The 21,224-nt window shown below is 44.2% G+C and overlaps 1 protein-coding gene across 3 annotated transcripts in view; it reads left to right on the top strand.

The window, feature by feature from the left end:
- The first annotated feature begins 4,560 nt into the window (after positions 1 to 4,560).
- The window catches only part of MAN2A2 (mannosidase alpha class 2A member 2), a 151,378-nt gene continuing 134,714 nt past the window's right edge, over positions 4,561 to 21,224 (top strand). The window contains exons 1-2 of one of the 3 annotated variants that reach the window (XM_044279496.1): positions 4,561 to 5,092; positions 7,815 to 7,948. The gene's annotated coding sequence lies outside the window, so the exon portion shown is untranslated. The remainder of the gene's footprint in view (positions 5,093 to 7,814; positions 7,949 to 21,224) is intronic. The other 2 variants (XM_044279495.1, XM_044279497.1) reach the window with 2 other exon arrangements.

Raw genomic sequence — 21,224 nt, forward strand, 5'->3', positions numbered from 1 at the left:
CCTGAGAGGTCCATATGCCACGGCCGTAGCCCGTCCCAAGCCGAGACCAGAGGATTGGGAAGAGACTGAGGAGCCTGCCAGTCCGGAATGTGAGCAAGAGCGCCCGATGGAACCTGCTCAAAATACGTACCAGGAGAGGGGTTCCTTCACCGGCCCCAATATCTTCTGGCAGCCTACAGTGCTGGAGAAATGGGTGAGCCCTTATCCCTCACCTGAGTTGCCCCGCAGGGAGAAGACCCAGGCGGAGATGGAGAATTTGGAAAGATTCCATGAGGCCCTTCATGCTCTGTGGCAAGGGAAGAATTCGGACCCAGCGCCTGAACCTGCTGTGACAGTACCGGATCAATGCAGCGGAGCATCGCCCGAGAGACTGGAGGATCAGATTGCCAGTTTAGAGATCCATCTTCATGGCCTGCGCCAACTTGTCATCTCCAGAGCGGCACCGGTATCACAGGATGATAATGATCCTCAAATGAACTCTGATGTCCCCGAGCCTGCGGTAGAAGTTTCCGTTGCCCCCAGCTCAGCGACCTCCATCACTGTGCCTACCGTTGCCATACCAGAGAAACTGTGCTATACCAGGAGTCGGGTCTGTCCGCGTAAAGCCAGCGACACCCAGACCCGTAGAGCCTCCTGCACCGGTAACCCCCAGGCTTGCAGAGCCTGTACAATTGACCGGCCCATTTGTTCTGCAGTTGCCAGCTAATACTATTTTGTGGGCCCAGCCAAGTAATGATCCACACAGGCCAAGACTCAGAGCGGAGCCAGGATGCACCACATCTGATGACCATTTTGAACTAGATACGTACCTGTGAGTAGGCCTGCTAGGCCATAATTGCTGGAGGACCCTTATTACAGTGAATTTAACTGTGTCAGGACAGGTGTCCTATGTTTTGGCACCATTGAGCTGCTGCCAGTTCCCCACGGCCCAGTGGTAGTTGTAAGGCCACTGAGAAGTCCTAATGCTCTGCTGCCATACGGTTTACAGGACCCCCTGCCTGCTTCAAGTACTAAAGCCAAGTTGTGCCCGTTGTTTTTGCACCTTTACCCTTTTAACCCCCTTTTCAGGTTGAGTAGGGGATATTACAGCACTATTTTTATATCCCAGTACTTGCCAGGGAAAAATATCCCTGAGATGTTGACTTTTTGTGCTGTGACTTTTATGTGCAATATTAAACTTAAAGAAATTTGCCCAGAGATGACCCCAACTCATGTGGGCCTCTGAGATGCTGTTTTATGACTACTGTATTTTATTATGGACTATTCTGGTTATCCCTGATACGCTGCACCAGGTCAGCGCCCATGTTCCCTGTTCTATCCTGCATGAAGAGAACGATGCCCCTTTTCACCGCACTTGTTCCTTTGCCAGCGGAGCTGCCTGATATTTTATTGCAAATGTAGATGTATGTGACTGCTTTCCATTTTTGTCTTTCAGGTGACAGTTTCCAGCTGGGCAGGGCCCCCTTTGTTGCGCCGAGGACGGGCAACCTCAAAGCACCGGGGTATGTAGTGTCCCACTAGGTAAATGTGGGCACTACACAAGGGTCAATTGGGCCACGTTGTTCCCCTCCTTCTGTGGGACAGGGTCATTGTATTTTATGTAATGTTTTTATGTGTATTTTTCCTGTTATTTGTGTATCAGGTCTGTCAGGGTGTAGTTCCTCCTCCTAGACAGTAGAGGGAGCTAGGGAACCCTTAGTATAAATAGGCAGGTCCTGTTCAGGGAAAGTAGTGTGTAGTCAGAAGTCAGTGTGGACTCTAGCCAGAGGAGAGCTGAGGAGCAACTTCTGACATGCAGCTAGATAGCCTCCTGAGAAAAACCAAGTTCCCTTAAAGGTGCAGTGCAGAGCCAAGTGTATTCCCAGCCAAACAGAGAGCTGAAGGGCAGTAGGATATTCTACAGCAAGGATATATATATACCAGAGGAAGTTTTCCCTACCCAAGGATAAAGCCAGCTATAGGGCATACGGGCCTTGGGGAAAGCCAGACAGGAACTGAGGAAAATACAGCCTGATCTGTAAGTGTTATTCCCTCCGAGTATCTTGCAAGGACTTTGCCTACCGTTTATAAAAAGCCTGCCTGTTACAACCTTTTTACATGTGGAACTAACTAAAGACTGTAAATAGTTGAACTGTTTCAGTAAAAGGAAGTTCTGGTTCACTGCAGCTTGTGTTCCTCAATTATTCCTACAACAAATCGGTGTGCCACCGTTACCGGCACTGGCGTCACGAACTTTAAGGGATTTTGCCACTGGCACACTAAATCTGCAACACCCAGGGCACCTCACCTACCACCCGGCCTGGTCCCTATACATAGAGAGTGCCCCAGAAGATCCATGTGCCAGCCTCTCCATCACTGCTGTACACCTGCCCAGGGTATATAAAAAGACTCTGAGTACCATAACCACCCTCGGTTAGTAACTACCCCTGTGACCTCACCATCGCTCACCCTGCAGGGCTGTGTACTGCACATCTGCCCACTGGAAAATTTCCCTGTAGAGTCTATGGCCAATCCGCCCTTGTACTGGGCACGTGAGACCACCAACACATCAGGTGGACTGAGGGGAATCAAAGGAACACCAGGTGGCACTATAACAAGTACAGTATAGCTGTGACAGCAGTCGTAAGAAAAAAAAATCCAATTGAAAAATTGTTATGGTTCGCAGAGTCAGAACACGGACCCACTGAAGTAAGTGGTTTCAGCACGGTTTGAGGATGTGCATCGAGAAACTCAGAGCAGGTCCTATTCTTGTCCATTTCTGATGGCTGGAAGATCAGATCTGCCATCCCAGAGTTTGGTATCAGGGGCGGACTGGGAACTTAAAGTGGCCCTGGAAAATATACTAAAAGTGGCCCCATTTTGTAGTCGGAAATTGATGGAAGGCAGGGCCAGCAATATCATATTGGGGCACATTATAACACCCCAACAGAGCCAAATACCACAGTCCATCATAAAATACTGCCAGCAGCATTAATATGTCCCCAAAAACTTCCACTGGCCAGCTGTGAGGAGGGCTCAGGCGGCCCCCTGGACATCGGCCCACCGGGAAATTTTCCTGTAACGTCTATGGCCAATCCGCTCCTGTCTGGGATAGAGGCTGCAAGTGGGAACATATTGGTTGGAACCCTCTTCTGACAGTAACTAATATAAGAATCTTGGTAGAAGATTGGTCATCTCAAGAACAATACAGGATCGGGCTCCTGATTACTCATCTGAGCAGATCGGTAAAGCTTGTGGGTTGTCTCCCACACGTAATGCTGGAAGATGACCACTTCTGACCCATGTATATGAATGTGAGAAATTACATGGAAACTAGACTAAGGTTAGGCTGGTTGTGATCAGGAACCGTTTGAAATGATTACATTCATTATACAGCACAGAGGAATATGCTGCCACTGTATTACAATCTTTGTATTGCGTTATGTCATTTACTGCCGCTATATAACCAATAGGATATAAATTAATCTGTGACGTTTTAACATTAGGTGGAAATTTGCTGTACTTTTAAAAAGGACCTATCACCTCTCCGGACATGTCTGTTTTAGTAACCACTTGCATCCCCAATGTTGTGACTCTCTGTTGTGTCATTCCTCTACTATTCCTGCTAGAAGTTTATAAGTGGTTTGCCAGCAGTCTGCTATCAAAGGTCCAACTGGGCGTTACCACTTGGAGATGTGCCTCCGCACAGTCTGACATTGTCCAATCAGTGCTTCCAGTCTCAGACTGAAAGGACACCCTCCCCCTAACTGGTAACACCCAGCTGGATCTTCACTGCATAACTTCAAGGAGTAATAATAGAGGAGTGGCACAACACAGAGTCATAAGAATAAATGCTTCAGAATTGTTTTGGGGAAATGTAAGTAGTTACTATAGCAGACATGTCAGGAGAGGTGACGGGTCCTCTGTGTTCACACTATAGTCAGAGCCTTCACTTTGTTTCAGTTCCATTTGAATTAATGGGAAGAATAGCACAGCATGCAGCATTATTCTTCCCATCAAACTGATGAACACCTTGACTGATCCCATTATAGGCTGTGTTCCCACTACTATTATGGCTTCTGTTGTAACGGACATGACGCAGCGCCGGATCCGTCACACAACGGACACCGACAGCGTCTGACAGACCCTATTGACTGATAAAGGGGTTTGGTGCATACTGCGCTTTCAGAAAGAGCTGCCATCGCTCTGACGGTAGTGTAATGGGTCTGTCAGGTGCCACTTCTGTCCTGTGTGTGACAGACTCAGAACTGCATCACGTCCTCCATTTATAATAGAAACCATGCTGTTAATGTGAAATTATGGATAGAACAGTAAGTTCAGGAGGACACAATGCTCTTTCATCAGCTTTGGCAGGAGATGAATCTTTTCTGTGTCTTTTTTTATATGAACCAGTATTGCCCATCACTGAAAGCACATGATCAGGGGCAGCCATGCCCTAGCTCAGCCTGGCACACATGGATTTCAGGAAGCAGGCTGATGGCAGCACTATGCACTGAGCAGATGCAAGCATTCCTCCTGTCCACTAGATGCTCCTCACTCCTGGAGGCTGGGATGCTGCTCTCATGTCTCTGTCACTTTAAACAAAGGGATCAAGGACCTTGGCAGTCCTGTGAGCTGGTGGCAGGGAAGTGAGGCGCTGCTGGTATGGGGGCACCGGGCATCCTGCAGCCATAGCCCTGGCACAGCGGATGATGGTAGCACTCCTCCTGGGGATGCACACGGAGCAGGGAGCAGGCGCTCAGCATCCATGCAGATTTCGTAGGGGCAAGTTTTGCAGCCTGGCACAGCAGCCCCGAGCAGCCCCCTCCCGGGTGGTATGATCACTGGCAATGCTCCGGCTGAGACAGAAATAAATCAGCTGTGGGTGAAATAGGAAGCCGAGGGCAGAGCAGGGATTGACACAGCAGGGAATGGACTCCTCCTTGTGCTCTGCCTGCAAGACTCCATCATAACAGCGAGCTGCTGGAGAACACAGGGCATGTGGGCACTGCCTGGCACCATCTGACTGAGGCCTGGCATAGGCTGGAATTAAACAACGTGGAGACTCTCAGGAGAAGCCACCACTCCAGAACCAGGAGAGGACATTACTGGGGTAAGTAGCCTGCTGCATTGTGTGCAGCCCATCACCAGGCTGGCGTCTATCACTCACAGGATTGCAGTCTGCTTAACCCCTTGGCTGCTGGTTCAGATGCTCTGCACTGATTAGCAGGGTGATTACTGCTGTCTGGTTTCACCGCCCCATAAAGTAATCCGTAATGGTAATCTCTCTCAATGATCCCATTCGATGTCTTATTGGGGTGTTTGTACAGCAATCTTTCAGTATTTTTGATAATCTTCAATAGAAAAAAAAATTGACTATTTTTATTTACTTAATGGGGTTGTGTCACTTCAGCAAATGGCATTTATCATGTAGAGAAAGTTAATACCAGGCACTTACTAATGTATTGTGATTGTCCATATTGCCTCCTTTTTCTAGATTAGTAAATTTTTCCATCGCATTATACACTGCTAGTATACAGGGGTTACGACCACCGCTGCAATCCAGCAGAAGTGGTGGTGCTTCCACTGTCCCAGCCACCAGAGAGCCCACTGCTTTTTCCTTTAGTCTCCAAGCACGACCACTACTGATGGACTGCAGGGTGGTCATAACCCTGGAAACAAGAAGTGTATATAATGAGATGTAAAAATTTAATTCAGCCAGCAAAGGAGGTAATATAGACAATCACAATACATTAGTAAGTGCGTCCTATTAACTTTCTCTACATGATAAATACGATTTACTGAAGTGAGACAACCGCTTTAATGGGGTTATAGACAGAAGGTCCAGACCAGAATCATGTCTACCCCCTGATCATTAGTTTTTCACATATCTCCAGTTCTTGGAACACTTCGATACGTGTGTGTGAATGATATCAGACGCTCGCTCTATAATTTTACAAACCTTGATGTTTAGTGCACCGTTAAGAGGTTGAATATTGTGTCACTTGCAATGCAGGACTGTTGTGGTGGATATGTATACATAGGCAGCTGCTGTGGTAGATGTGGGCTTTGTATACATAGATGATTGTAGTGGATGTGTGCTTTGTATACATACTGTAGGTGATTGTGATCGGTGTTCTTTGTATACACAGGTGGCTGTCGTGGTAAATGTGTGATTTGTATACACAGGTGGCTGTCGTGGTAAATGTGTGATTTGTATACACAGGTGGCTGTTGTGGTGGATGTGTGATTTGTATACACAGGTGGCTGTTGTGTTGAATGTGTGATTTGTATACACAGGTGGCTGTCGTGGTGGATGTGTGATTTGTATACACAGGTGGCTGTCGTGGTGGATGTGTGATTTGTATACACAGGTGGCTGTCGTGGTGGATGTGTGATTTGTATACACAGGTGGCTGTCGTGGTGGATGTGTGATTTGTATACACAGGTGGCTGTCGTGGTGGATGTGTGATTTGTATACACAAGTGGCTGTCGTGGTAAATGTGTGATTTGTATACACAGGTGGCTGTCGTGGTGGATGTGTGATTTGTATACACAGGTGGCTGTCGTGGTGAATGTGTGATTTGTATACACAGGTGGCTGTCGTGGTGAATGTGTGATTTGTATACATAGGTGGCTGTCGTGGTGAATGTGTGATTTGTATTCACAGGTGGCTGTCGTGGTGGATGTGTGATTTGTATACACAGGTGGCTGTCGTGTTGAATGTGTGATTTGTATACACATGTGGCTGTCGTGGTGGATGTGTGATTTGTATACACAGGTGGCTGTCGTGGTGGATGTGTGATTTGTATACACAGGTGGCTGTCGTGGTAAATGTGTGATTTGTATACACAGGTGGCTGTCGTGGTGGATGTGTGATTTGTATACACAGGTGGCTGTCGTGGTGGATGTGTGATTTGTATTCACAGGTGGCTGTCGTGGTGGATGTGTGATTTGTATACACATGTGGCTGTCGTGGTGGATGTGTGATTTGTATACACAGGTGGCTGTCGTGGTGGATGTGTGATTTGTATACACAGGTGGCTGTCGTGTTGAATGTGTGATTTGTATACACAGGTGGCTGTCGTGGTGGATGTGTGATTTGTATTCACAGGTGGCTGTCGTGGTGGATGTGTGATTTGTATACATAGGTGGCTGTCGTGGTAAATGTGTGATTTGTATACACAGGTGGCTGTCGTGGTGGATGTGTGATTTGTATACACAGGTGGCTGTCGTGGTGGATGTGTGATTTGTATACACAGGTGGCTGTCGTGGTGGATGTGTGATTTGTATACACAGGTGGCTGTCGTGGTGGATGTGTGATTTGTATACACAGGTGGCTGTCGTGGTAAATGTGTGATTTGTATACACAGGTGGCTGTCGTGGTGGATGTGTGATTTGTATACACAGGTGGCTGTCGTGGTGGATGTGTGATTTGTATACACAGGTGGCTGTCGTGGTAAATGTGTGATTTGTATACACAGGTGGCTGTCGTGGTAAATGTGTGATTTGTATACACAGGTGGCTGTCGTGGTGGATGTGTGATTTGTATACACAGGTGGCTGTCGTGGTGGATGTGTGATTTGTATACACAGGTGGCTGTCGTGGTGGATGTGTGATTTGTATACACAGGTGGCTGTCGTGGTGGATGTGTGATTTGTATACATAGGTGGCTGTCGTGGTGAATGTGTGATTTGTATATACAGGTGGCTGTGATGGTGGATGTGTGATTTGTATACACAGGTGGCTGTTGTGGTGAATGTGTGACTTGTACAACATACAGTATCTCAACACCCCTCACATTTTTGTAAATATTTTATTATATCTTTTCATAGGACAACACTGAAGATCTGACCCTTTGATACAATGTAAAGTAGTCAGTGCACAGCTTGTATAACAGTGTAATACTGGTGTGTACTCAAAATAACTCCACACACAGCAATTAATGTCTAAACCGCTGGCAACAAAAGTGAGTACACCCCTAAGTGAAAATGGCCAAATTGTGCCCAAAATGTCAATATTTTGTGTGGTGACCATTATTTTCCAGCACTGCCTTATCTCTCTTGGGCATGGAGTTCACTAGAGCTTTACAGGTCGCCACCGGAATCCTCTTCCAATCCTCCATGACGACATCACGGAGCTGGTGGATGTTAGAGACCTTGCGCTCCTCCACCTTCCGTTTGAAGATGCCCCACAGATGCTCAATAAGATTTAGGTCTGGAGACATGCTTGGCCAGTCCAGCGCCTTTACCCTCAGTTTCTTTAGCAAGGCAGTGGTCGTCTTGAAGGTGTTTTTAGGGTCATTATCATATTGGAGTACTGCCCTACGGCCCAGTTTCTGAAGGAAGGGGATCATGCTCTGCTTCCGTATGTCACATTACATGTTGGCATTCATGGTTCCCTCAATGAACTGTAGCTCCCCACAGCCGGCAGCACTCATGCAGCCCCAAACCATGACACTCTGACCACCATGCTTGACTGTAGGCAAGACACACTTGTCTTTGTACTCCTCACCTGGTTGCCGCCACACACATCTTGGTCTCATCAGACCACAGGACATGGTTCTAGTAACCCATGTCCTTAGTCTGCTTGTCTTCAGCAAACTGTTTGCAGGCTTTCTTGCACATCATCTTTAGAAGAGGCTTCCTTCTGGAACGACAGCCATGCAGACCAATTTGATGCAGTGTGCGGCATACGGTCTGAGCACTGACACCCCTGTAGCCCCCCGCCCCTGTAACCTCTGCAGCAATGCACTCAGACATCTATTTTGAAAAGACAACCTCTGGATATGACACTGAGCACGTGCACTCAACTTCTTTGGTCGACCATGGAAGGCCTGTTCTGGGTGGATCTGAAAAAAGTTGGGTATAGGGCGGCTGTCCCTCTGGTTGGAGATGGCAAGGTGCTCCAAACTGATGTCGCACTCTATTCACCAAAATATAATAGTCAAAAGGAGATGAGTGGGCACTCTTATATATGGATTCACATAGACTCAATATAGCATCACTAAATTGATTTATTAAATAGATGCATGTATCAAAGGTAACTGGAGATATAAATATAAAATATATATAAAAAAAGATGTCCGTACAGATATCTTCAAGTATAATAGGACAAATATAGGAAATATCAAGGGGAAAGAAGTGTATAAAATTAGCAGCACTGCGAATATTCAATAAAATAAAATATAGATGTCAGTTTAAAAACTTATAAAGTAGCTACTGAGATGCAGGTTCTGAGATCCAAGCAGAGGTCATTCCAATCTCAGGCAAAAGGAAGTGAATGAGTCATCGTATGTTGTGATGCACAAATTATTGAAATAGTGTCAGAAAAATATATATCAAGTTCAAGCTGTGACCTATAGGTAAAAAAAGTCCAGATCTGTGTAAGTCAAAGGAATACAAAATACAGGTCCTTCTAAAAAAATTAGCATATTGTGATAAAGTTCATTATTTTCTGTAATGTACTGATAAACATTAGACTTTCATATATTTTAGATTCATTACACACAACTGAAGTAGTTCAAGCATTTTATTGTTTTAATATTGATGATTTTGGCATACAGCTCATGAAAACCCAAAATTCCTATCTAAAAAAATTAGCATATTTCATCCGACCAATAAAAGAAAAGTGTTTTTAATACAAAAAAGTCAACCTTCAAATAATGATGTTCAGTTCTGCACTCAATACTTGGTCGGGAATCCTTTTGCAGAAATGACTGCTTCAATGCGGCGTGGCATGGAGGCAATCAGCCTGTGGCACTGCTGAGGTGTTATGGAGGCCCAGGATGCTTCGATAGCGGCCTTAAGCTCATCCAGAGTGTTGGGTCTTGCGTCTCTCAACTTTCTCTTCCCAATATCCCACAGATTCTCTATGGGGTTCAGGTCAGGAGAGTTGGCAGGCCAATTGAGCACAGTAATACCATGGTCAGTAAACCAATTACCAGTGGTTTTGGCACTGTGAGCAGGTGCCAGGTCGTGCTGAAAAATGAAATCTTCATCTCCATAAAGCTTTTCAGCAGATGGAAGCATGAAGTGTTCCAAAATCTCCTGATAGCTAGCTGCATTGACCCTGCCCTTGATAAAACACAGTGGACCAACACCAGCAGCTGACATGGCACCCCAGACCATCACTGACTGTGGGTACTTGACACTGGACTTCAGGCATTTTGGCATTTCCCTCTCCCCAGTCTTCCTCCAGACTCTGGCACCTTGATTTCCGAATGACATGCAAAATTTGCTTTCATCCGAAAAAAGTACTTTGGACCACTGAGCAACAGTCCAGTGCTGCTTCTCTGTAGCCCAGGTCAGGCGCTTCTGCCGCTGTTTCTGGTTCAAAAGTGGCTTGACCTGGGGAATGCGGCACCTGTAGCCCATTTCCTGCACACGCCTGTACACGGTGGCTCTGGATGTTTCTACTCCAGACTCAGTCCACTGCTTCCGCAGGTCCCCCAAGGTCTGGAATCGGTCCTTCTCCACAATCTTCCTCAGGGTCCGGTCCCCTCTTCTCGTTGTGCAGCGTTTTCTGCCACACTTTTTCCTTCCCATAGACTTCCCACTGAGGTGCCTTGATACAGCACTCTGGGAACAGCCTATTCGTTCAGAAATTTCTTTCTGTGTCTTACCCTCTTGCTTGAGGGTGTCAATGATGGCCTTCTGGACAGCAGTCAGGTCGGCAGTCTTACCCATGATTGCGGTTTTGAGTAATGAACCAGGCTGGGAGTTTTTAAAAGCCTCAGGAATCTTTTGCAGGTGTTTAGAGTTAATTAGTTGATTCAGATGATTAGGTTAATAGCTCGTATGAGTATATCTGTAAGGACATCTTTTTTTATATATATTTTATATTTATATCTCCAGTTACCTTTGATACATGCATCTTATGCATTTAATAAATCAATTTAGTGATGCTATATGGAGTCTATGTGAACCCATATATAAGAGTGCCCACTCATCTCCGTTTGACTGTTCTCAGTGGCACCTTAAACCGCAGTCTGGTCTTAGCCACCGTGCTGCAGCTCAGTCTCAGGGTGTTGGCAATCATTTTATATCTTAGGCCTTCTTTATGTACAGCAACAATTTATTTCAGATCCTCAGAGAGTTCTTTGCCAGGAGGTGCCATGTTGAACTTCCAGTGACCAGTATGAGAGCGATAACACCAAATTGAACACACCTGCTCCCCATTCACACCTGAGACCTTGTAACACTAACGAGTCACATGACACCGGGGAGGGAAAATGGTTAATTGGGCACACACCAGTATTACACTGTTATACAAGCTGAACACTGACTACTTTACATTGTATCAAAGGGTCAGATCTTCAGTGTTGTCCTATGAAAAGATGTAATCAAATATTCACAAAAATGTGAGGGGTGGACTCACTTTTATGGATGTATGATTTGTATAGATAGATGGTTGTTGTGGTAGAAGTATGATTTGTATAAATGTAGGTGGTGGTTGTGTGATTTGTATACATAGGTGAATGTGTGCTTTTTATACTGTACATAGGTGGTGGATTTTGTATTGGATGCGTGCTTTGTATACTTAGGTGGATGAGTGATTTATATACATAGGTGACTGTTGTGGTGGATGTGTGATTTATATACATAGGTGACTGTTGTGGTGGATGTGTGATTTATATACATAGGTGGCTGTTGTGGTGGATGTGTTATTTATATACATAGGTGGCTGTTGTGGTGGATGTGTGATTTATATACATAGGTGGCTGTTGTGGTGGATGTGTGATTTATATACATAGGTGACTGTTGTGGTAGATGTGTGATTTATATACATAGGTGGCTGTTGTGGTGGATGTGTGATTTATATACATAGGTGACTGTTGTGGTAGATGTGTGATTTATATACATAGGTGACTGTTGTGGTGGATGTGTGATTTATATACATAGGTGGCTGTGTGTTTTATATACATAGGCGGATGTGTGATTTATATACATAGGTGGATGTGTGATTTATATACATAGGTGACTGTTGTGGTGGATGTGTGATTTATATACATAGGTGGCTGTGTGTTTTATATACATAGGCGGATGTGTGATTTATATACATAGGCGGATGTGTGATTTATATACATAGGTGGCTGCTCGCGCTGGATGAAATGCCAGCTGTTAGATTAGTAGGCTCCTAAGGATTTGCTGAACAGAGGTATGGGACTGCAGTAAATCTCCATGCGGGTTGCTGGGAATACTAACATCTGTGGCGGATTCTCCAGAACACCATTACATCTTTATGTTGTTGATAGGCTTGAAGAATCCTTATTTAAAGCAAGTAACAATCCCTCTGTGCGTTCATCCGGTGGAGGCTCCGGAAGACAAGTCACTTGTCATGATGATGCTGTTACTGTGTCTTTCGATGGTGACAGTAATAGGGATCTGTACTTTCTTCCATGGCTGGGATCTGGTTATCTGGGTTTCAGTAGCAGACTATTTCTGTTTACCCTGTAATAACAATTTGATGACTTGTTTAAAGGGTTTTTCCTCAGAAATGTTTTTTCTTTAAATGCCACGAAGGGTTAAAAAACAATAATATAGGCTTTATACTGTACTTGCTAATCCCCTGCCACTGATGTTCTGACGCTGGTCAGATTCCCGCTGCTCTTAAATTCCTGGTCCCGGTATCAAGAGTCCATTTGGACAATCCCTGGCAGAGACGGGTCACCTCTACAACCAGTGATTGGCTGAGCGGATCTGTCTTAGCATTTCTTCAATGGCTGGCTCATCATGTCAGATCAGCGGACTTTGACCAGAGTGGGAGATCAGTGAATATGGTTTATATATTATTTTTAACCCTTTGTTGCCCCCTAAAAGCTTTAAAAAAAAAAAAAAAAAAGTATTTTGTTTTAAAATATTTTTTCATTCAAGACTTGTAGTTTTCCTGCAGGGAAAATATAGTGTAAATTAATGGATGGACAGGTGGATGGCTGTTCACGTAATGTATGGACTGCTCGAGACCATTAGAGTGGGAGATTGGCTCTCTGTTCTGACTCATACATCTATATGTCCTAATACATTCTATGTGCAGCACTATTTGAGGGGTTTTCAGACTTTAAAAAAATAAAATTTATACTGATGACTAGGGATGAGCCAATCGACTTCGGATGAAACATCCAAAGTCGATTCCCATAAAACTTTGGTCCAATACTGTACGGAGCGAGAGCTCTGTACAGTATTAGAATGTATTGGCTCAGATGAGCTGAAGTTATTACTTCGCGAAGTCTCGCATGACTTTACGTAATAACTTCATAGATAAATTTTTACTGTAAAAAAAACTATTTCCCGAACTCAGGTTTGGTTCCAAAGTACTACTTGAAACCGAACCTGAGTTCGGGAAATGGTTTTTTTTACAGTAAAAATTAATCTTTGAAGTTATTACGCGAAGTCACGTGAGACTTCGCAAAGTAATAACTTCGGCTCATTTGAGCCAATACATTCTAATACTATACGGAGCGATGTTTCATCCCAAGTCGATTCGCTCATCCCTACTAATGACCTATCCTGATTAGTGGGGTCCGACACCTGAGACCCTCGCTGATCAGCTCACCAAGCACAGCGCCGTATACTGTACAGTGGCTGTGTTTGGTATCGCAGCTTAGCCTCATTCACTTGAATGGGACTGAGTTGCGCCTAGGCCATGTAACCGAGGAACGTGACGTCACTGGCCTTGGGTAAGCTGTGCTGGAGTGCCGCGGCCTAGTCAACTAGGTGATTGGTGGGGGTCCCAGGGGTTGGACCTTCACTGATCAGATACTGATGTCTTATCCTGATGGTATGTCATCAGTTGAAAAAAGTCAGATGAATCCTTCAATCAATCAGAAATAGACCAGGATAGGGTTTAGGCTTCATGGACATGGCAGTGCCCATATTTTGGTCTGCAAATAGCAAATTTTTTACTCCCATGAATAGAAAGTACAATTTGTTTCCACAATATAAGCCAGAATAGGACATGTTCTAGAATTGCAAAATGGCCACATGGATCCACAAAAATATGAATGTGTACATGGCTGCATAGAATTGAATGGGTCAGTTTGCTATATGCAAATTCAGAAAGCACATAGATGTGCACATATGGTTGTGTACATGAGGCCTTCTTCTGTCCAACCATTGTGTTCACAATGTAAGCCTTTATTTGACCAATATTTGGAGCGATGTTTAGTCTTTAGCCTTTCTTTAAACGTACCAGAGTTTTCAAAAAAGTTTGCATAAGGGCTGTGCTTCTTTGCACAATCATAAGTGTGAAGGAATAGGCTTCTCTAAAGTCTTTTTTTAACCAAATTATTCCCTGTTTAAGCTGCACTACTAGATGCATTTCACTCAGAAGCAGTGAGTGTTTTCCTTCTGTGGACTCTGCTAGCACTATACTACTGTGAAGTCCTTTCCCCCCACCATGTTTGTTTTCAGCTCTGGAGCATACAGAACAGATGAGGGATATATCACACTTTCGGAAAAGCAGTAGACTCCTGTGATGTTCAGAAGCTGTGTAGAAGCAGTTCTTTTATCAGGCTCATGTTCTCAGCTCCACTTCCTTTCTGCCATCTTCTGAGTCTCTGATACCAGGGACGGATCTTGCCTGACAACAGGTACTGGACTGCAAATTAAATGGAAGCAAGACCCCTAGTGGCCATGCCTTTTTTTTTTGTGGTGGATGCAGGCAGATTTTTTTTAATAAAGTGATTTAGAAAATAGTTTTTAGTGCTGCTGAGTCCCAGTTATCTAGTTTTTACATGCACCTCAGATAAAATGCTGGAGAGACGAGAGACGATATGTTGGGTGGTAGGATTGGACAGGAAAACTCCATTATGTCTGATCTGTGGTTCACTTATCAGTGAGTGTTTGGCAGACCACCCATAGACAACGCATGGCAGAAAGTCACATCAGTCTGTCAAATTAATTAGAGGGGTTGTTTTTTTTAAGAGGACCTTTCACCTGTAAAAACAATGTGAACTAAGCGCTGGCCAATCGCAGCGCACAGCTCACAGCCTGGAGGTTTTTTTCTCCCAGGCTGTGAGCTGTGTGCTGCGATTGGCCAGCGCTACAGCCTAGGAGGAGGAGACGCCCACAGGACAAGGGCAGACTCCGCCTACTATAACTTACAGAGCGAAGATACCGGAGGACATAACGGGAGAACGGAGCGGCGCCCGGGGATAATAGTAAGTGCCGTGAGATCCCCGGGCGCCGCTCTACATGTCAGCATACTTAGTTCACATTGTTTTTACAGGTGAAAGGTCCTCTTTAAATCTGCTATAATATCCAGAATGCTGTAGCAGAGAGATGGGTATAGAATCCACTGCCTCACTTCAATATGCCTGGCTGATGTGGAATACAGAACAGGGTATATGTCAACAATGCAGTGATTTCCATACATTTGAATGTACGTGAGCAAACCCAGGAGAAGGCATCAGAGAATCTGCACATCATTCTTAAAGGGGACTTCCATTATAAAAGTTGTGACATAGAGACTGGAATTTAGAAAAGGTACAACCTCCAGATACAGAGTTCAGCAGCACCCTCTGGCACTCCAGCTGCTGGGAAACTACAACTACCAGCATGCACACCTTATTTATTTTTGTTCCACCTGAAGTTTTTAGTGCGTTTTTTGTGGTGGTTTTTCTGGTGTTTTTTTGGAAACAGTATGACCACTAGCGTTTTCTTCATTATGTTTTTCCCCTATAGAAAAGATGTCAAAATGCTGAAAAAATGGCAAGAACCCTCTTTGTTCATATTTCCAATGGACATCTGGTGCAAATCTGCAGCATCACAAATGGAAATACCCGTAGTGTGGATACACCGTTGCAGATGCGCTGTGGATACACCGTTGCAGATGCGCTGTGGATACACCGTTGCAAATTCTCTGTAGCAGAACTACAAAAAAGTTACTTATATATCACTTATGTGTATAGATAAGGGTACTTTCACACTAGCGTTTTTCTTTTCCGGTATTGAGTTCCGTCCTAGGGGCTCAATACCGGATAAAAACTGATCAGTTTTATCCAAATGCATTCTGAATGGAGAGTAATCAGTTCAGTATGCATCAGGATGCATCAGTTCAGTCCCTCTTACGTTTTTGGCCGGAGAAAATACCGCAGCATGCTGCAGTTTTCTCTCCGGCCAAAAATCCTGAACACTTGCCGGAATTAATTTTCATTGGAATGTATTATTGACGGATCCATTCTTCCGGTCCGCGCATGCGCAGAACTTTAAATCCTGTGAAAAATATATATACCGGATCCGTTTTTCCGGAAGGCACCAGAGAAACAGATCCGGTATTTCAATGCATTTGTCAGACGGATCCGCATCCGGATCCATTTGACAAATTCCATTTGTTTGCGTCCGGATTGCCGGAACTGTCTGCCGGAATCCTCTGCCACAAGTGTGATAGTACCCTTAGCAGGATCCACCATTCAGGTGACAGAGCATGCTTAGAAAAATCTCCCATAGAAGTCAATGAGGTCCCCTCCAGACTATTTTGTCTATGGACCATGTGGCTGCTGTGAAGGAGTTTTCTTGCTTTCTAAATGCTGTTAAGAACAGCTCAGGCAAGATGTCAGCCCCCATAATCATGTTCAGAAATAGAATTAAAAAAGAATCTGAAAATAAAAACAGATTAGAAAAAAAAAATATGTGTCGCTATCTGGTTTGAACTGGCGGATAACATTTTTGATGACACATTTCCTTTAAGAAATCTCATCCACCCGCTGCGTAAAAAAATATGCAGCGTAAATTGAACTGCAGTGTGAATTTGAAATCTGCAGCACGTCAGTTTATGCTGCTGATCTCCACTACAGATGTCACCTTTTGCAATGGAGAGGGTGAAGTCTACAACCATTTTCATGCCAAAAAACTGCATTTTGGGGTTCATGCACACATACATATTTTTGCTCTGCATCCGATCGGCATTTCTTGCGGGTCAGATGTCGACCCATTCACTTCAATAGGGCCACAAAAGATGCAGACAGAACTTGCCCATTTTACAGACAACGATAGGAAAGTTCTATTATGGGCCGGATGTTCCGGCCAGTAAATGCGGAAGGCATGCGGCTGGTATCCGTGTTTTGTAGAAAGGCAATTTGCGGACCACAAAAATGGCTTCGGCTGTGTGCATGGGGCCTTAGGGTGTTCACTGCGGGAAACTATTTCCCAGCCTGAACTCTGCACCTGTGACAGGACCTCACCGCATCATAATAATTTCTAAAGCTATGTGTCCCTGCCTGGCATCGGCTGTAATGAAGTCAGGCTGAATTGGTCTGCTTGGGGGATAAATAATCAGTTAGACATTCAAATGTGCTGAATAATGCACAATATTTTCCAGTTTGTAGGAAAATCTCTTCATAAGGCCTCTTGCACACGGATCCGCAAAAAATACGGATGACGTCCGTGTGCATTCCGTATTTTGCAGAACGGAACACCTGGCCCCCCGATAGAACAGTCCTATCCTTGTCTGTTATGCGGACAATAATAGGACATGACTATGTTTCTGCGTAACGGAAATATGGACATACGGAAACGGAATGCACACAGAGTAACTTCACATTGAAGTGAATGGTTCCGCATATGGTCTGCAAAAAAAACGGAACGGACGCGGAAAGGAAATACATTCGTATTTCTCAGATGTTGCAATGCCAGTTGCTCCAAATGATAGTGATTGTGGTCATGGAGAAATCCAGTAGGTTGGATTGCTGCCAACCGTCTTGTCGTTGTGGCAAATTGCAACGTTTACAACACCACCACAATCGCTATGGTTAGATGCGAGGTAGGTAGCATCATTGACAGTGTGTCTGTTTTTCATGGCCATTTTTTTCCAACTGTTGTGTAAATGAGGCCTAAGGGCTCATGCACACGATCGTATTTTCTTTCCATGTCCTTTCTTTTTTTTTTTTGCGGACCGTATACATTCATTTCAATGTGTCCGCAAACAAAACGGAAGTTACTCAGTGTGCATTCCATTTCCGTATGTCTGTATTTCCGTTCCCCCAAAACATAGAACATGTCCTATTATTGTCCACATTACGGACAAGGATAGTACTGTTCTATTAGGGGCAAGCTGTTCCGGTCCGCAAAATACGGAATGCACACGGGTGTAATCCGTATTTTTTGCGGACTACAAAATACATACGGTCGTGTGCATGAGGCCTAAATGATAGCAGATATACTTCACTGTTTTTTCTTGACGTCGCTTCACTAAACATATAGCATACTGTAGATTGCCTCCCCGGGGCAGCACCTTGTGCGTGCGTGTTATAGGACATGTCCTATGTGTGTACCTGTGAAGAAATGTGATGTAACAGATCTATTCCGAGAAGCCTTGTGATCACGTGCAATGGACATTGTGTGCGGGGCACAGTCCTGGGTCACATCACTATTGTACGGCTGTAGATTTACGGGTTTTATTAGCAATGTTTCTTCTATGGTTAAGTAGCGGGAACCCTTTTGTAGGGGCACAGTACTGAGAATTCCTTCACCTTCCTGCAGAGTGCATGGAAATGTATGTCATCTAGAACTGGATGCATACATCATTAGAGACCGCTAATGTCTATATATAGGTGAAACTCGAAAAATTTGAATATCGTGCAAAAGTCCATTTATTTCAGTAATGCAAATTAAAAGGAATTGCATTAATGCAGCTTAAAATTTGAATTTTGTGAAAAGGTTCAATATTCTAGGCACAAAGTGTCACACTCTAGTCAGCCAATTAATCCATACCCCCTGAGCAAAGGGGACCTCAAAACTGTGACTTTGGGGTTTCATAAGCTGTAAGCCATAATCATCCAAATTATAACAAATAAAGGCCTGAAATATCTCGCTTTGCATGTAATGAGTCTCATATGTTAGTTTCACCTTTTAAGTTGCATTACCGAAATAAATGAGCTTTGCACAATATTCAAATTTTTTGAGTTTCACCTGTATAAGCATCACCCACCATCCAAATAAAATAAAAAATACCTGCTAATAAAAGCCCATAAATTGTCCGCTATTCTCCCTTTTACCATGCTCTAGTGCATGGATGACAACCTGCAGCCCTCCAGCTGTTGCAAAACTGCAACCTCCACCATGCCTGGATGGCCTACAGCTATCAGGGCATGCTGGGAGTTGTAGTTTTGCAACAGCTGGAGATCCACAGGCTGGGCATCCCTGCACTAGTGTATTCTTTTCCAAATGTGACAACCATTAACATCAGTTATTACAGTGCCCATAGGGATGGTCGCCTAAATTACCAAAGATAAAGGGGGGCATATAAATCTGTGCTATCTGCAGTGAATGGATATATTCACACTAGATAGATTTGTTACAAAAAATGAGGAGGCTGAAAATCAGATCCATTCATTTGAATTAGGCCTCACACACACTACAGTATTATAGTTTTTTCCATATACAATCTACATTATTTGCAGATTAAATGCGGACCCATTCATTTCAATGGGAGCTGCAAAAGATACAGGCAAGCAAACCGTGTGCTTTCCAGATCCTTATAGCCTGCGCGTCTGTCCTGCAAAAATAAAAAATGTCCTATTTTCCGCTTCGTGAACAAGAATTTGACATTGGGGCAGCGGAAATTGTGGGCTATACATGGCCAGTATTTGTATTTTGCTGATCTGCGGTTTGCAGACTGACATCTTGCCTTAGGCCTCTTTCACCCGGGTGTCGCATGTGAGGCTAGGACAAGATGCGGGTGCGTTGCGGGAAAATGTGTGATTTTTCCGTGCGAGTGCAAAGCATTTTAATGCGTTTTGCACGCACGTGAGAAAATTCGGCATGTTTGGTACCCAGACCCGAACCCGGACTTCTTCACAGAAGTTCGGGTTTGGGTTAGGTGTTCTGTAGATTTTATTATTTTTCCTTATAACATGGTTATAAGGGAAAATAAAAGCATTCTTAATACAGAATGCTTAGTAAAATGTCCATTGAGGGGTTAAAAATAATAAACAAATTTAACTCACCCCATCCACTTGGTCGCGTAGCGGAGCTCCTCTTCTTTCTACTTTCTTCAGGACCTGGCTAAAGGACCTTTGATGACGTCACTGCACTCATCACATGGTCCATCACCTGGCTAAAGGACATTTTATGACGTCACAGCGCTTATCACATGGTCCATCACCATGGTGATAGACCACGTGATGTGCGCAGTGACATCATCAAAGGTCCTTTAGCCAGGTCCTGAAGAAAGTAGAAAGAAGAGGAGATCCGCTACGCGACCAAGTGGATTAAGGTGAGTTAAATTTGTTTATTATTTTTAACCCCTCCATGCCCGTCTCTGTACAGGCCAGCTTCTTGCAACAATGTCCTGTCCCATCTGACCACTGCAGATAACCACAGGTTGCTGCAGTTACAGGGCAGGAGACGTCATTGCAGGAAGCCAGCTTGTGCAGAGATCGACGAGGGAGCCAGGGAAGGCGAGGATTGTATTTGTTTTTTCTACGCCCTTCACCAGGTTCCGCAGCTAAAATCTGCACCAAAATCTGCATGATTTGGTGCAGATTTGTTTTTGCAGATTTCCCTAAGGGATTCCTGTGGAAATGCTGTAAAAAGTTTTTTTGCAGCAGTTTGGCCACATGTGCCTCAAAGAGAAGTGCATTTCCTTCCTGTTTCACTTTTGCTCTGCTTTTTTTGTCACAGTATCTCTTAAATTTTTTATTTCTGTTTTACATGAAACACATGTATTTTACACATTTCACCAGCAAAAACTGCCCTTCAATGGTTCATTACTGGTCATCACTTTTTATATCTTGATGTGGATTTGCAGTGAACTTCCTGCGAATTTCACCCTTAACCAGTGTGTTTTGCAGAAAAACGTGTATTTGTGTGCTCTAACCCTTGGCCCAGAGCAGATGTAGATCCATCAAACTTGAAGGGGTTGTGCAAATTTATTTTTCTCTTCCTAAACTTTGTAACCGTTTCTTTTTATGCGAATTAAATCCTTTTAACTTTTATCTTTCATCAAGAACTCTCCATATTTTGTTGGCTCCTTCTGAAGCATTTCTTACTAAATTAAGAAATGCTGGATGATATTTAACAGCAGGCAGTATATATTGATGACCTATCCTCAGGTCATCATTATCTGATCAGCGGGGGTCCGACACCATAAGCTTTTTTTGAGGAGACGGTGTTCCATGCGAGCGATGCTTCCTGTTCATTACACTACTTATTGGCTGGGGCACCGGGTGACGGACCACCACTGATCAGATATTGATGACTCATCCTGAGGGTATACTGCCTGCGCAACCCCTGTAGTAATAATAA

The sequence above is a fragment of the Bufo gargarizans genome, chromosome 2, assembly GCF_014858855.1.
Source record: "Bufo gargarizans isolate SCDJY-AF-19 chromosome 2, ASM1485885v1, whole genome shotgun sequence".
Classification (NCBI taxonomy): domain Eukaryota; kingdom Metazoa; phylum Chordata; class Amphibia; order Anura; family Bufonidae; genus Bufo; species Bufo gargarizans.